This window comes from Pleurodeles waltl, chromosome 11 (assembly GCF_031143425.1).
Source record: "Pleurodeles waltl isolate 20211129_DDA chromosome 11, aPleWal1.hap1.20221129, whole genome shotgun sequence".
Taxonomy (NCBI): Eukaryota; Metazoa; Chordata; class Amphibia; order Caudata; family Salamandridae; genus Pleurodeles; species Pleurodeles waltl.
In genome coordinates, this window is record NC_090450.1 from 945858094 (window position 1) to 945874473 (window position 16380).

At 46.4% G+C, this 16380-nt stretch overlaps 1 protein-coding gene across 2 annotated transcripts in view; it reads left to right on the top strand.

Moving 5' to 3' along the window:
- The window catches only part of SPECC1L (sperm antigen with calponin homology and coiled-coil domains 1 like), a 474653-nt gene that overhangs the window by 132261 nt on the left and 326012 nt on the right, over positions 1-16380 (top strand). The window lies entirely within an intron of this gene.

Below are 16380 nucleotides of genomic sequence, written 5' to 3' on the forward strand. Positions count from 1 at the left end.
CTGATGCCACGAACAGATGTACACTGGGTAAGTGACATTTTCATTCTGCTTCCAACCATTGTGGGCCTTAGGTTCACCATTGAGTGGTTTGTAAACCAGTTAATGGCTTGATGTCCTAAAAGGCCAAATGTTTTTTACGGGAGGCTGGTATGATATTGCCACCCACAATTTTCCCCTGATTTTTTTTTTTTTTTTTTTTTTTTTTTTTTTTTTACAGAGATTTGCTTTTTGTTACACCAAAGAAAGGTTTTATTTGTTTATTCAAGGGACTTTAACAATTGTTGTTATAGTTTAATTGGTAGCAGCTGTAATGCATGGTAACCAGAGGGTCAGGTTCCCACCACACTGGCTACCTCTGCACCCAACCCATTACAGGGATGTGGAATTCCTATCGCCCGACGCCCGGGACATCTTGTTTGGGGTCAAGGGCAACAAGTTTTTATGTTTACTTTGTCCTTGGGACAAGTAGGCCCAACCCTCTGCAGCACAAACCCTCTGGCTGCCTGTTTACAGAGAGTGGAACTCTCTGCAGTTGAGGTAATGTGTTTCCAAAAGACAATGCTGTTCAAACTTGTATTTATGGTTCATTATTTGAAAACCTTCATTATTAGGGTGAGTGCTGTAAATAAATGTTTTAAGGTCACACTTCACTACTGACGTTGGTTCCAGTGCAAAAAAAAAAAAACGTGTATACACATGTTTGAAAAGTTTAGGCTATGAGGCTAAGTATAATGCTCCCAGAATGCTCTCTGATTAGATGCAAATGAAGTGTCATTTAGTAAAATGTTTTGATGTATGCTAGTATTTCCCAAAAATATTTCTAATGGAAAATCAGTGTAACCATTTTCAACATGATTATGGGAAGCATGAAAATAAACAAACACTGACAAAGCCAACTGATCTGACATATTTTTATAAGTCTTTTAGTTTCATCAATGCGTGTCTTGTTTTGACATGGCTTTTGTAACACTTTATTGTTGTGGGAGCTACCAGGCCCTCAACATTTTAACAAACACTGGCAAAAAAAAACCAAAACGTTTTTGAACTCTAAAAGCACACGTTGCCACCTGTGGCATAACAAAGGCCCCGCAGCCGCCCTCCAGGGGGCCCCTTCAGCACAGCACCTGCCCTGAGTGAGTCTGGATAGGGGGCTCCTCCATGTTCTTTGCAAAGGGGCACTCTCCAGTTTCGTTACGTCACTGATTGCCACTGTAGTTCCTGACACTGAACAAAACTACTCCTTGTGGAAGGGCAGAATGCAATTACTCACAGCAAAGCCAGCCGAAAGAGAGAGAAATAGAAGTTTAATAAAAACAAAATGTCTTTGTTAACACCAGACCTAATTAGGGGCCAAGACCCACATGTAGGCAGCTTTTTGCATGACGCAAACGTCGACTTTCGCTGTGTGCGACGTGCAAAAAGCACATTGCGATGCACAAACCCAGTTTTGCGATTCAGTAACCTGGTTACCGAATCGCAAAACGGGTTTGCGACTCGCAATTAGGAAGGGGTGTTCCCTTTCTAATTGCGACTCGCAGTGCAATGTAGGATTGTTCTGCGAACGCGGGCGCAAACCAATCGCAGTTTGCACCCATTTCAAATGGGTGCTAACACTTTCGCAAAAGGGAAGGGGTCCCCATGGGACCCCTTCCCCATTGTGAATGTCACTGTAAACATTTTTTCAGAGCAGGCAGTGGTCTTACGGACCACTGCCTGCTCTGAAAAAATGAAACGAAAACGTTTCATTTTTTGTTTTTGTTATGCATCTCGTTTTCCTTTAAGGAAAACGGGCTGCATTACAAAAAAAAAAAAAAAAACTGCTTTATTGAAAAGCAGTCACAGACATGGTGGTCTGCTGTCTCCAGCAGGCCACCATCCCTGTGAGGGCCGCCATTCGCAAGGGGGTCGCAAATTGCGACCCACCTCATGATTATTCATGAGGTGGGCATTTGCGAAGCCCTTGCGAATCACAGATGGTGTCAGGGACACCATCCTACATTCGGATTTGCGACTCGCAAATTGCGACTCGCTCTGACTCGCAATTTGCGGGTCGCAAATCTGAACCTACCTACATGTGGCCCCAGATTCTTAAAGAAAGTCACAAAAGTGCACCCATGGTATATGTCGTACCCCTATAAAATATTTGTGAACTGTATTTTAGCATGGGTAAATACGCATGTGTAGATTTGCTCATGTGAAAATCTATTGAGCATTTGCAAGTTCATTTTCCCTCCAGCCACTTTCTTCCCAACCCTGGAAGAAGTTCTAATTCTGCCATTGTCAGGAGTAAATGTCCAACCTTTCTTATTATGGGAAAATATTAGAGAGAAGCTGGTGAAAATCTTTAAAACATGCAGGTTAGTAGGTTTGCAGACTCAAAGGCATTCCAGCCCTTGAACTATTGCTTACTGCTTCCTCCAGCCCCAGTATGCAGATCTGCAGAAAGGTGCAAAATAAGGAAATTGCTACAGTAGGGATTGAAACTTCAAGTATTCAAGCCCTACTATGGTAGTAGCCCTGGCATATCAGAGAGGTTATTATCAGAGCTCTTACATAATGAGATTGCTGCCATAATTTGGCGCCACACTACATGGCACCAAAGGGACAAGTAGATCATTTTACAGGACAAGTAGATTTGAGCACCAACCTGTCCCCTGGACAAGTAGATATTTTAATAAATTCCACACCCCTGCCATTAAGAGTTTCCCGCTAGGTCAGTGGGCGGAAGCCTGAGTTTTCGCCCACTGGCCTAGCTGGAAACAGCCTACAGTATTGTCTCCGGCTCATAATGGAGCCGGCGGCAATGCTGTAGAGCACAGAGTGCCCCAGCACCCTCGCAGTGTTCACTGTCTGTAAACAGACAAATATTTTGTCATAGATATATTTTTTCACAGTTGTTTCAAGTACATTAGTGTGCTATTTGCAGTATGTATATCTTCTGAGTAGTCTAAATCTAACCAGACCTCTTTATAGTGACCTGCAGTAGATATAACCACATTTTCAATGGAGGTTTTCAGAATGTCGTTTACAGTATAGTTTGTTCAGCTCATAATAGTGATATTTGTTCTTCTATTTTAATTACTATGTTTTTCTCTGCTAGACGTTTATTGAGACACCACCACACTTTTGACTTTTTCAGAGAGTTTGTATAGGGACCTATGAGCTCATGCGTGGTCTGATATTCATAATGCATTTTTTAGTGTATAATCACTTCTCAAATAACTGTGATGTATATACGAAAAGAAGGTGTATACCAGGCAGGTCGCTCCTCCCATCTGCCACGCAGCCCCCTGTGGGTTGAACCTCTTTTGCCGCCTGACTACTCGCTCCCTTTTTTCTGTACCCCTGCGCTTGGCTTCTGTGCCACTTAGTTTTTTCATTCTGTGCCCCTGTCTTTTGCTTTCTGTACCCCTGTGCTCTGTTGTCCCTCTCCCGCCGTTTTCCCCCCGGGTTTTCACCCGGGTTTTTCCCTTGCTGCTGAGCCCCTGCTGCCCCACCCCCTTCACTCCCATTGGCCGCCCCGCTCGCAACTCCCACCTCCCAGCTGCTCCTCCCTCCCTCTGCCGTCATATGGAGGCCGCTCATATGGAGGCCGCGAAGCGGGCGTGCCTTAGGCGCGCCTAAGGCAAGCCCGTCTGCGCCCGGACCGCACCCAGCACCAGTACCCCTGGAACCCGCACCCCCGCAACGCCAGACTGCACTACGACGCAAGCACCCTCCACGCACTCAACACCAGACGAGTCCACCCCTGCTACTGGGCCACCCCGAAACGCACCCAGGGGCCTTTCACCTGCCGGAACTGCAGATTCACCAGCATCCAACCCTCCACACCACCAGCCAGAGAATCCAACCACCTCCGCTGCATCCTCCTCAACACCCGCTCCGCTCGCAAGCACGCCATCGAACTTTGGGACCTCCTAGACTCCACTGCCCCGACGTCACCCTCCTGACGGAGACCTGGCTGAACGCCACCTCAGCACCAGACATCGCCATAGCCATCCCACAGGGCTACAAGATCTCCCGCAGAGACCGCACCAACGGAGTGGGAGGAGGAATCGCCATCATCCACAAAGACTCCATCAAAATCTCAACGAACACCGATGACACCCTCACCACCGCCGAGCACATGCACTTCCAGATCCACACGACCCCAACACCACCCTCCGAGGAACTCTCATCTACAGACCTCCCGGACCCCGCCCACAGTTCAGTGACACCATCGCCGACCTCATCTGCACCCACGCCCTCGCTTCCACGGACTACATCCTCCTCAGGGACCTGAACTTCCACCTCGAGAACGACGACGACGCCAACTCCACCGCCCTGATCGCCAACCTCGCCAACCTCGGACTCAAACAGCTCGTAACGACACCCACTCTCACGCCACTGGACACACGCTCGACTCCATCTTCTCCGCAAGCCCCCAAGTCTCCTTCAACGACACCACCGAACCACACTGGACCGACCACAGATGCGTCCACTTCACCTTCAGAAAACCCACCACACACCACCGCACCCAACAGCTACCACGCCGCTGCTGGGGCAAGGTCACCGAGGACCAACTGACTACCGCCCTCGCCCTGAGACCACCCACCGACCCCACCGACCCAGACACCGCCGCAACCAACCTCACACAGTGGATCAACGACTGCGCCAACACCCTCGCCCCTCAAGACCTTTACAACCAACCACACCAACAAGAAAGCCGCCTGGTTCACCGAGGACCTCCGGATCTCCAAGCACACCTGTCGGAAGCTGGAGAAGAAATGGCTCCACGACCGAACACCAACCACACAGCCCTCAAGAGCGCCACACGCAGACATCACCAACTCATCAGGACCGCCAAGAAAACCGCCTTCAAGGACCGCTTAGACAACAACGCAATCAACACCAAAGAGCTCTTCAGCATCGTGAAAGAACTCTCCAACCCCAGCTCCATCACCAACGACATCCCGCCATCTCAAGACCCGTGCGACTCCCTGGCCACCTTCTTCCACCGCAAGATCACCGACATCCACAACAGCTTCAACCCCGACCCCCCCCGCACCCGCCACCGAGTCCACCACCCCTGCGACTACCACTCGCACTAGTCGCCTGACCGTCTGGTCCAGCATCAGTGACGAAGACACCATCAAAACCATGAACTCCATCCACTCCGGATCCCCATCGGACCCCTGCCCACACCACGTCTTCAACAAAGCCAGCGCAGCCATCGCGCCCCACCTCTGGAAAACAATCAACTGTTCCTTCGAGACCGCAACATTCCCAGAAAGCTGGAAGCACGCCGAGATCAGCGCCCTTCTGAAGAATCCCAAGGCGGACCCCAAGGACCTCAAGAACGTCCGGCCCATCTCCCTGCTCCCTTTCCCGGCAAAAGTGACCGGGAAGATTGTCAACAAACAGCTGACCCGCTAACTCGAAGTCAACAACATCCTGGACCCTTCCCAATCCGGTTTTCGCAGTAACCACAGCACTGAGATCGCCGCCACTGACGACATCCGGACCCTGATGGACAAAGGAGAAACAGCCGCCCTCATCCTCCTGGACCTATCAGCAGCCTTTGACACGGTCTGCCACCGCACCCTATCAGCACGCCTCCATGACGCGGGTATCCAAGAGAAGGCCCTGGCCTGGACCACATCCTTCCTCTCCGGCAGAACCCAGAGCGGCGTCCGCCTCCCACCCTTCCGCTCCAAAACCACAGAGATCATCTGCGGCGTCCCACAGGGATCCTCCCTCAGCCCGACACTGTTCAATATCTACATGGCCCCCCTCGCCCACGTCGCACGACAACACAACCTCAACATCATCTCCTACTCCGACGACACCCAGCTGATCATATCCCTCACCGAAGATCCCCACACCGCCAAAGCTAACCTCCACTGAGAAATGAAGGCCGTAGCCGACTGGATGAAGGACAGCAGATTGAAGCTGAACTCAGACAAGACGGAGGTCCTCATTCTCTGAACCACCCCATCAGCCTGGGACGACTCTTGGTGGCCCACGTCACTAGGCACAGCCCCGGAACCCACAGACCACGCACGCAACCTGGGGGTCATCCTCGACTCCACTCTCTCCATGACCAGGCAAGTCAACGCCGTCTCCGCGTCCTGCTTCAACACCCTCCGTATGCTCCGCAGGATCTTCAAATGGATCCCCCTCGACACGAGAAAAACCGTTACCCAGGCCCTCATCACCAACAGACTCGACTACGCGAACGCCCTCTACTCAGGAATTACGAACAAGCTCCTGAGACGACTCCAACGCATCCAGAACGCCTCGGCCCGGCTCATCCTCGATGTCCCCCGCCGCAGCCACATCACACTCCACCTGAGAGGCCTGCACTGGCTCCCCGTCAACAAAAGGATCACCTTCAAGCTCCTGATCCACGCACACAAAGCACTGCACAACACCGGACCCACCTACCTCAACAACCGACTCCGCTTCCACACCCCCACCCGAAGCCTCCGCTCAGCCAACCTCACCCTCGCCACAGTCCCCCGCATCCGAAAAACCACTGCCGGCGGCAGATCCTTCTCCTACCTCGCCACCAAGACCTGGAACACTCCTACGAAAGACCCAGGACCTGCTGGCCTTCAGAAGACTCCTCAAGACCTGGCTCTTCGACCAGTAGCACCCCCTGCCCCCCCCACCCCCCTCACCAGCGCCTTGAGACCCTCGCGGGTATGTAGCGCGCTTTACAAATGCAGTGATTGATTGATTGTATTATTATTGCTATGGGTTGTCAATGTGCCGTATATCCTCTAGCACCAAACCCTTGCAGGGTGATTTAAGGCAGTTTTTGACGGACTACGTGTGTGGGTGAATTGTCTTTGTAGGATTGGATCAAGCTGTAGGTTAACGTCCCCACGCCCCCAAACAACTGAATTGGTATGATAAGGGAATTAGGAACACTTTTTCCTTAATTTTTTCCCAAAATTCTGGATTATTCTAAGTGGGAGCACAGATGTTTACTACACATAGGTCAACATGTTTTTTTATAGTTTGCGAGAATCCATCTTCCTTTGGGATCCTCCTCCCACAGCTCTACGTTTAAATTATTTAATTTCAGATTAATATTGCGACGAGATTGCTTATCAAAATTATATGTGAAATGGGAATCTGTTTGTTATTTAACTTCGCAGACTCTTAAGCCTATTTTTGTCTAGAATTTTCTTTTCTCTATCAGGCTCATTCAAGCCTTTTATATTAATTATTAGGGCATTTGCCACATACATTTATTTTCAGGGCATTTGTCACATTTCTTAAATGATTTACTGATCAGATTTTATTACACCATAAACAGCATTGAATCCACTTTAGGGATGAAATAAATTGTGGTTATAAGTAACGTTGAGGATGAAAATCAACTATTATGACCTGAAGGAATTCTACCCTGAATAAAGATGATGTTGGGGGCTTTCGCATATCACGCAACAGTCTATCTTGTGAAAGAGAGGAGAGATTTTATTATTATAAAAGAGGAGAAATCAGATCAAAGAAAGTAAATAAAGAGGCAGTGAAACATCATAAATGAGGGTATGATGCACAGATCCACAGTCCACGAACCCCAAATCCCTCCTCCACAAGCCCCACTCAAACTGTTGTGGGAGTAGATGTAGATGGCGGGTACACTCCCATAATGCAAATTAATCACATGCCAACTGCACCAGGAAATCGTATTGAACCATATGAGAGCAAGACTTGCATCCCATAAGTAATAAGGGACTGCAGTAGGGGAGTTACAGTATGTTGGCTGTTTCTGTTGATTATGAAAGTGAAGTACAGAAGTCCAGAGTTTCATATCAACTAAGGTAAAAAACATTTCTGTTCAACAACAGCCATGGTTTATGCAGCAGAAGGCAACATCAAAGCCTCCTCTATGAACCTTGGAATATGTAATGAAAATGGCAAACACAGAGAACATAAAGAAAGGCACACGCTAGACATAAGAAGGCTGCCACTGTGGCCTTCTTCTGAACTATTTCGCTAGCTGACATACGCAGAGTAGCTACCTGGTCAGTCCTCCACATATTCACAGTACTGTGTGGATATTCTTGCTAGGCAGCAAGCTCAAGTTGGCCAGGCAGTGCTAAGCACCCCTTTTTTAGACATCTCTACCATCCACACCCTAACCACTGATGTTTCAGAGGGACGTTGTTACAGTCCATGCAGAGCATGTGCATCTACAGCTATGAATGGAAAATGTTACTTATCCCGTAAGTATCTGTTCGTAGCATGTGGTGCTGTAGATTCACAAGCCCCCTCCCCCCATTTCCTTCTCGGAATGTGTGGCTTTGGATGCAGATCTGTTCTTCCTATACAGAAAACCCTTAATGTACATGCGCACCACATTCGTTCGACCACTCCATACTACTCTCACCCTCCGGGAAAAAAACCAACCTAACATGGAGCTTGTGCCCATGTTCAATGCTGCCAGTCTAACAAGAAGTCACCATATACCTTGTGACACTAGAGACTTCCAATGCTCAATGTCAATAGAATATTCAACATATGAATCTACAGCACTACACACTATGAACAGAGGCTTAATGGGATACGGAACCTGTTCCTTATAGCTCTCGTCTACATGACCTCCAACCTGTATTGTCCTGGAAGCCAAGGTTCTGCTGTTCCCTAATGACGTTCTAATGCACCTTATATACCTTACTTACACATTGGTGGACTTTATTGAAACAATCAATCAATACAGGAGGTCTAATGCCCTTTCACCTTCTTAAGTTCCCATGAAACCTTGTTAACTGTTTAGGAAAAATAACTGGCGAAGCAAGATTTCAGATTATACTGAACCAAGCATAAAACAACATATTAGAGCAAGGTGAATTAGCACACTAGAGTGAAACAATCAGTAAACAATATGGTCTACTAAGTATTTATATTTAAAGGATTGTGTACTTGAATAAATCGCTGCATAAAATGCAATAGGGAGTAACATAGAAGGAAAAATATGAAGTCTATCGACTCTACCTTCTGAGCCTTTGCATATTTGTTGTTTTTCTGGTAGCAATAAACTTCAGTCCGGTGGGTAAGTGAGGTACAGGCTTTATCAGTGGGTTTTGCCACACGCTGCATTTTGTCAAAGATTTTAATTCTGCGGGTGAAGTAATCTATTGCTGAGATTCTGATGGAGTTGCACCTTAAAAGTCTGTTCAATTGTCAACTTTCTTTCTGATTCCATCTTAGGTGGAGAAAACAGAATAGCTCAAGTTAGACGGCATGCATCAGCAAGTGCTGTGAGGTAGCTAACAGGGCTCCATTGAAGGAATTATCGCCAACAACCTGAGGTAGATTGGCACCTACTGTTTCCCTTAGAAAGCTGCCCTTGTGCAAGTGTTGAAAGTCTGCTATTTGGTTTTCTCGCCATACTGTTGAAAAAATGAACTCCTCTCTTTCATATTGCTTAGCTTCCCATGCTTATTAAAGGCCCTGCTACTAAATCTGGTTTACATTGCTGGTTAAATTTTCAAAGCAAGAGAATTAGCTTAGGGAATAATATACATGAAAGGAAACAATGACATTCCTTCAGTAGTGATTTTTGCGATTGATACTGTGTTCCTAATGCAGATTCTTTATCACTACTTGCCTCCTGTCTCATTCATTTGATCTTCTGATGCCTACTTGGTTGGAAAATTCTGGGAGCTGAAGGGTGGTAGTGCTGTGTCAATTATGTGGTAAGTGCTGCACGCTCGGTGAGGATCTTGCAGTGCAAATGTGATAGCTCAGGCGTAAGTGACATCAGCTGGTCCAGTGACAGAGTTTATAGAAAAAAAGATATGTGCCTCGCCTTCTGTAGGGATGACAGATATTCGGAGTGTATGAGGTTTGTAACTTTCTCCTTCACTGATCAGTTCAGCTTTAACAACAATAGTTACTGTGTAGGCACATTTCTCGGCTGGTAGTGGTGGTACAATTTATTTGGCTATCCACATTGTGTTGTAATGTTCCTAGGTGGCATAGCAGACCATTGCCTAACTATTTACTTTGTGAACTTATGAAGCGCACAAATAACCATAATGTTATCCTGAGGCTAAGAGTAGACAGGTTAACTGAGGGAGGAAGATAAACTTTTGGTAGAAGGACCACATTTTGAAAACGTTAAGTGATCCGGGTGCGAAAACCATTCCATAGCTTAGCTATTTGAAGGGGCAAAACCAGCCCCATTGGGGAACTCATTCAGTTTTGGGAAGAATTGGTAGGTGGGCCAAGCAGATCAAAGAATTTATGAGGGTAGATAGTAAGAAAAACCTTCTGAAAAAGTCTTCTTCGCTACAGTACAAGTCTTTGTGACGGATACATAAGCTATTGAAAGAGAAGACCTTAGTACCAGGGACTCAATGAAGTTTATTCAGATGATCAGAGGCCCGTGTGGAAGTAGAGAGGGAGTCAGGCCATTGAGTTGTAAACCATTTGGAGGCAGGTGATCAGGAAGAGAGAAAGTCCTAGAGATAAGGAGTTACAATCTTGTTGAAAATCGCACTTTTTTTTAGAAGGGACTGGAAAGATGCCACCCAGTGCATCCTTAAATGAAAGAAAAAAGTTGACTTAACTTTCCTAATAGAAGAGTAAAAGAGGAAACTCTGATGAAAGATGGAGGTGAGGTTGTGAACTGCGGTTGCCGGATAAACAGGTGAGCGCAAATTGGGAGGCCTCCAGTTAGCGGACCAGCTAGAGGGCAGATTTTCCAAATCAGGACCTAGGCCTTTTTAGAGTTGTGCTTAAGAAAGTTCCTGTTGATCTATCCCACAACCACAGACCGATTACTCTAGAGGTTGAAATGGGTCATTTCCAATAACCCAGCCATGCCTACAACGAGGTCTGTATTTCCTGCTGGTGTCTTTAATGAAGGTCAAAAGATCTAATTCGTGATGGCAATAGAGCCACATAAAGAGTGAATGAGGTTGTGCTGGGAGAAGAGCCATGAGGGATCAGGCTCGACAAAGCCATGACATTGGACTTAAAATGGTGTAATTTGATGGCTTTGGATTGTCCTGCAAGAAAGGCTAAAAACCAGTCAAGGGCATTAGCTCTGAAACTGGCCACTTGCACCCTACAGATTTGAGTTGCATGAGACCGTATCAGAGGCTAAAGTGAAATCCATCAAGACCGAAGTGGCAAGTCAGTTCTGATGATTAAGGATTCTCAACTTATTTAGAGCTGATCCGAGAGCAACCAGTGTTTTCCAGTGCACGTAACACTGCATGAGAGAGGTTCAAGATGTAATTAAAGTTTGGAGGAAAAAAAGCTGAAAGTGAGAAGTAGCAGGCGGGATGAGATAAATTGACTTTGATGAGCCAGAGTAACCGTATTGTTTAGCACGCTTATGTAAATTGTTAGCTTTTTTGGACGTTGAGTGTTAATCTGTGTATTAGGGAGCCTAAGGGCATGAGCCATGAGGGGAAGCATTTCCGAGGGGACAACAATCTTAATGCAGCTGTAACCCAAAAATTGAAATTTGCCCTATTGGGTTCTGGATCGGGGCCCTATATAAAGTCATCTGAATGAAGATCGGTTGAGAGGTTTACTTTTTTTCAATATAATCAAGATGGTTTTTGAAATGGCACCAACGTGGACTTGTGACAAGTAGAAGGCATAGGCAAGAGGATAGAGAAAAAATTGGGCAAACTAATTGTCCAAACTGCCAGTGAGGATGCAGACTCAGAGATAAAGATGGAGGAAGTAAAGTCGATATTTAACATGTGGTTGGCCGAGTCAGTTTCCTTTTCCTAGGCTTTGCTCAAGACCTATTGTTGAATAAAAGCCGAGCAGGTTCTTGGAGGCAGCCACTTGAGGGCATCAGTCTCAACATTAAAATCACCAAGAACCAGAAGATTGGCCACTCAGAGTCAGAGGAGAAATGTATTCATCAAAGTTTTGGCCAGAATTGTTTGGTAGGTAGGTGAACAGAATATCAAGAGGAATAAAAATGAGACAAGAGGGAGTATTTCTCATGACATATAACCTCCACCTCAACAGCATTCTTACCTACGCGATCTGCTTGGAGAATTTTATGTGTGTTGGCATAACCAATAATATATTCGATAGAGGGAAATCTTTGACCCGGGTTTTTATAAGCAAGGACTAATTTTAGTTGTTCGTAATAAAGTGAGTGATTTCCATGGTGTCCTTCAGTAGAGACCTCTCATTTAGTAAGGTACTTTGGATATCCAGAGAGATAACTGAAGGAGAGAAGGGTAGTTATTTGCTGATTAGCGGGGTAAAAACATGCTTACTACTAAAGAACGGAGCAACCCCCTCCTAAACGCTTCTTCTTAGTCCGGCACATCTTCTGTAGTTGGTTCATCAGTACTCTAACCCCTGTTTTGGGAAAACAGTCTGTCACTCTTAGATTTCACCTCTCATTATGTCTTGTTCATGGTCAATTAAGGTATGAAGACATATTAAAACAACTATACTGAGTAAGGACACCACCGTCCTCTAAATTAAGGGACAAATGCCTAAGTTTGTTTAGTTTTATGAACTGACCCCACATGTTCTCAAACTGGGTACGTTTATCCAGAATTTTATATATACGCCTCTCATATGTGGCTAGTCAGAGTTTGGGCAACCATTCTTGGTATGTTGAGTGTTGTCAGGTGCCAGTACCTGCGGGGACAGACCTTTGCAACCATTAAGCCCATCAGCATCTACTTCATCCAATCAGTGGAGCTGTCATTCTCCTGTAGAACATCATGTAGGACAGCAAATCTGGCCGACGTGATAAAATGAACAGCGCTACTACTTCGCAGTGTGGTCAATACACCAGTCCAGTAGTGGGATGGGTTCATACAGGACCTCAGTATATGGAAAAGGTCACACCTAGTTCTTGCCACCTCCAGCAGTTGTCGTGAGGCAGTAAGTGATCCCTTTTCAACCTCAATGGGCACCAGTACCAGTCATGTAAAATTTGGACATAGGAAAACTTAGCGCCTCTCTCAGGGTCATGCCATGGTTATCGAGCAAATCTCACCCGTCACCATCAGTGTATCCAGTACCCAGACAGGCCTTCCAGGGCACCTGGCCTCCCAATTAATATTACAAGAGTATAGTGAGACAATAATAATTTGGTATACGTTGGAGATGTCTCCCCTGGAGGTGCCCCACGTCAGTATGCATTTCCTAATAGGTGACTCTGATAATCCAGCTGGGCTGGCACCAAGCACACGTGTAAGCAGTGACACAGTTGGCAATATTGTCAATAGTGTACCGGTCTCCAGGAGAAATTTGTATAAAGGGCTTCAAAAGTCCCCATAATGGTAGTGGTTGTATGGTGAACATCCTCTATCATCATGATTACCTCTCTTAGCCCATTGTGACCAGTAAAAAGCTTCCTTGCCTATTGTAAGGGCTGTGTTAGACCAGAGTGGTGCTCCCTGACGTAGAAGACCATTTATGCTCGGTCTCTTATGTACATTTTTCCAGACTGTCCACATTGCCATCATTGTGGATATTACATTAGTTATGGGGAAAAGCGGCCCAGTATACCCAGGCCTGGTGTAGAGTGTGCTGACAGATGTGTCTATAGTTACCCAGGAGGGCCGTTCCATGGCAGAAGACATAAAGCATTCCATCTGCGAGAGGTGCTGCGCCAGGTAGTACACACATATGTCCGGTAGACGATGGCCCCACACATTTGTGTCTGCATGAAGCTTTGCGGGTTTCAGCCTAGGCTTTCTGCCTGCATAGTTTAATCTGGAAGCAGTTCCCATTTTTACCACTTGGGTTCTGCCCCACCAGGACAGCTGTAAGGAGGACCACCTATGGAATATGCAGCCCATTTGTGCCATCAGCAGCTGCAGATTGGCCGTCACCATCCCCTCTAGGCCTCTTGTGACCTAGATGCCAAGGTATCTAAGTCCCGTGGATTTCCACAAAAGGCCAAAGTTGCTATGAGACCATATAATTGGGCTTCGCTCTTCGACCAGTTGATCTTATAACCTGAGAAGTTTGAAAACTCCGAAATTAGGAACCTTAGTTGGGGAATCGGGACGTCTGGGTCGCTGAGTGAGGAGGATGTCATCCGCGTAGAGCAAGAGCTTATTGTGCCCAGCAGCCGTATCAATTACCTGTATTTGGGCACACTGACAGATAGCTTCCGCAAGTGGTTCTAGTGCCATGAGAAATAAAAGGAGGGAAATCGGGCAACCCTGCCTTGTCAGTTTAGATATGGGAAAAGGCTGCAACATGTCCCACACAGTCAACCTGTGCAGTAGGATCAGAGTAGAGCCAACGTACCTTGTCAAGGAATCCCAGAGCTATGCCAGCTCTCCCCAGCATTCTGTATAGATACCCCCATTCAACTCTATTAAATTCCTTTCCTGCGTCCATGGGTAATATCTTGTCATCTATATCATCCTTTACGTTCCAAAGGGCATTCAATAAGAGTCGCAAGTGATCCCTGGAGGAGTGACCGGGGGCAAAACTAACCTGAGAGTCACATATAAGGCTCGGAGAAAACTATCTTTAATCTGGTGGCTAACACTTTGGCCAATATTTTCATGTCCGTATTGATTAAAGATATTGGGCGGCAGCTCACACATTGTATCTGGTCTTTATTGGCCTTTAAGATGAGGCTAATGAGAGCCCTGTTCAGTACTGTGCAGATTCCTCCCATGGTTTCTGCGTCCTTGAAGTCTCTTTAAAGCAGTGGTAACAGTATAGATTTGTTTCTTTATAAAACTCAGCAGGGAAGCCATCCGTCCCCTGTGCTTTGTTACGAGGCATGGCTGAAATTGCAGCTGCAATATCCTCTTCAGCACTCACCCTCTAAAAGCTGCCAACCATCATTCAACAGGAACTGGGCAAATATCTCTGCCATGGCCATTGGATGTGTGATCAGTTCACCTTCCTGGTATCTAATTACAGGTATGGCTATGTGCAACTCCTGTTGGAAGAGTTGCACTGCCAGTCAATGGCCTGCTTTTGCCCCTTCTTCTTATTGTTTCCACTTCAAGCTAAGTATGTCATATTCCCCTTGTGTTGTGAAAAGCGTATTAAGATCAGATGCCACTGTTTCAAGCCGTCTGAGAAGTTGTGGGATGGGTTTAGACCTGTATTGCTGAGTCAAGTCCAATGTCATGTTCTAGGGCTGCCCAAAGACCCCGTAAAGAAGCAACTGAACGGTTGTTAATGTCGGAGTATGGCTGTAAGTGCTCAATGAGATGCTTTTTATCTTCCTTGATTTTGTAGTTGAACATGTTTAGACACCAGCGGTTGGCAGTGGAAGCTACATGACCTAGTGCCAGTTCTAGGACTACTAATTCATGGTCCGATATCCCACTCTGCTATTGCACAGTAAGACTCAGAAAGGTCAGATTGCGTTGGTCAATAAGAGAGTAAATTCTAGAACAGGTAATACACAAAGTATATTCCTTTTCACTTAGGTATAGTAGGTGCTGGGGGTCCACTAAGCCATGATCTTTCAGAAGGTCTTCTAATTTTCCCTCTGTTTGGAATTGGAATTGTCCACCAGACCTTTCTATATATGGGTCCCAGGCCAAGTTCCAGTCTCCACACACCCCACTTTAGTACGGTCAAATTCTGTAAACCGTCTCAAGAGGTGCGAAAAAAAGCTGTCCAGGCATGATCAGGGGCACAACTGTAGCCCAATATCAATGTGGTGTCCATGCTCTTTATCTTCACAAAGACGTATCTGCGCATTGGGTCTGTCCACGTCCTGTGGATGGCGTACGAGAGTGATTTCCAAAAGAAGATTACCAACCCACATTTTGTGGGTGAAGAAGTAGGTTGTGCAGCCCGGGAGGATTCAGAAGTCCCTCCAAGGAAGATGCTACTAACCACCCTATCAACCCAGTCTCTCCGACGCTTGTCCGAGTCAGTGGTAGATGAATGGGTCTCCTGGAGGGGTACAATCGCAGTAGCTTTGGTGGCTAGGTAGGTGAGGGTCTTTTTTTCGTTTAATTTAATGTGTCTGTCCATTGATGTTAAGGGACACAGTGCTGATTTTTTTGGACCATGACACTCGTGCCAGTGTTGGGTTTGGTTCAGAACTCACTTGTGGGCAATGTAAGTGTGGATATTACCTGTAGTAGTAGGGGGGGAGCGGGGTAGAGGGTAGATGTTGGGGCTTAGCACGCCCTTGGTGTAGATATTCTGAAAAATGTCTGTGTGTGTAGGGATGGTCTCACTGCTCACTGGCTGTAGTTGATCAAGTGCAGAGGATATGGAGATGCATGTGTGACCCCCCCCCAAAAAAAAACGTATCTGCAAAAGTCAACTGAAAAAACAAGCGTGCAAAGTCTAAACACTGGACAGTGCACAGTCTTAAGTAATACTATATCGGCTGTCAATAATCAATTAAATCTTTAAACTGGTGAGTGTGTTACTCCCTCCAACAGATGT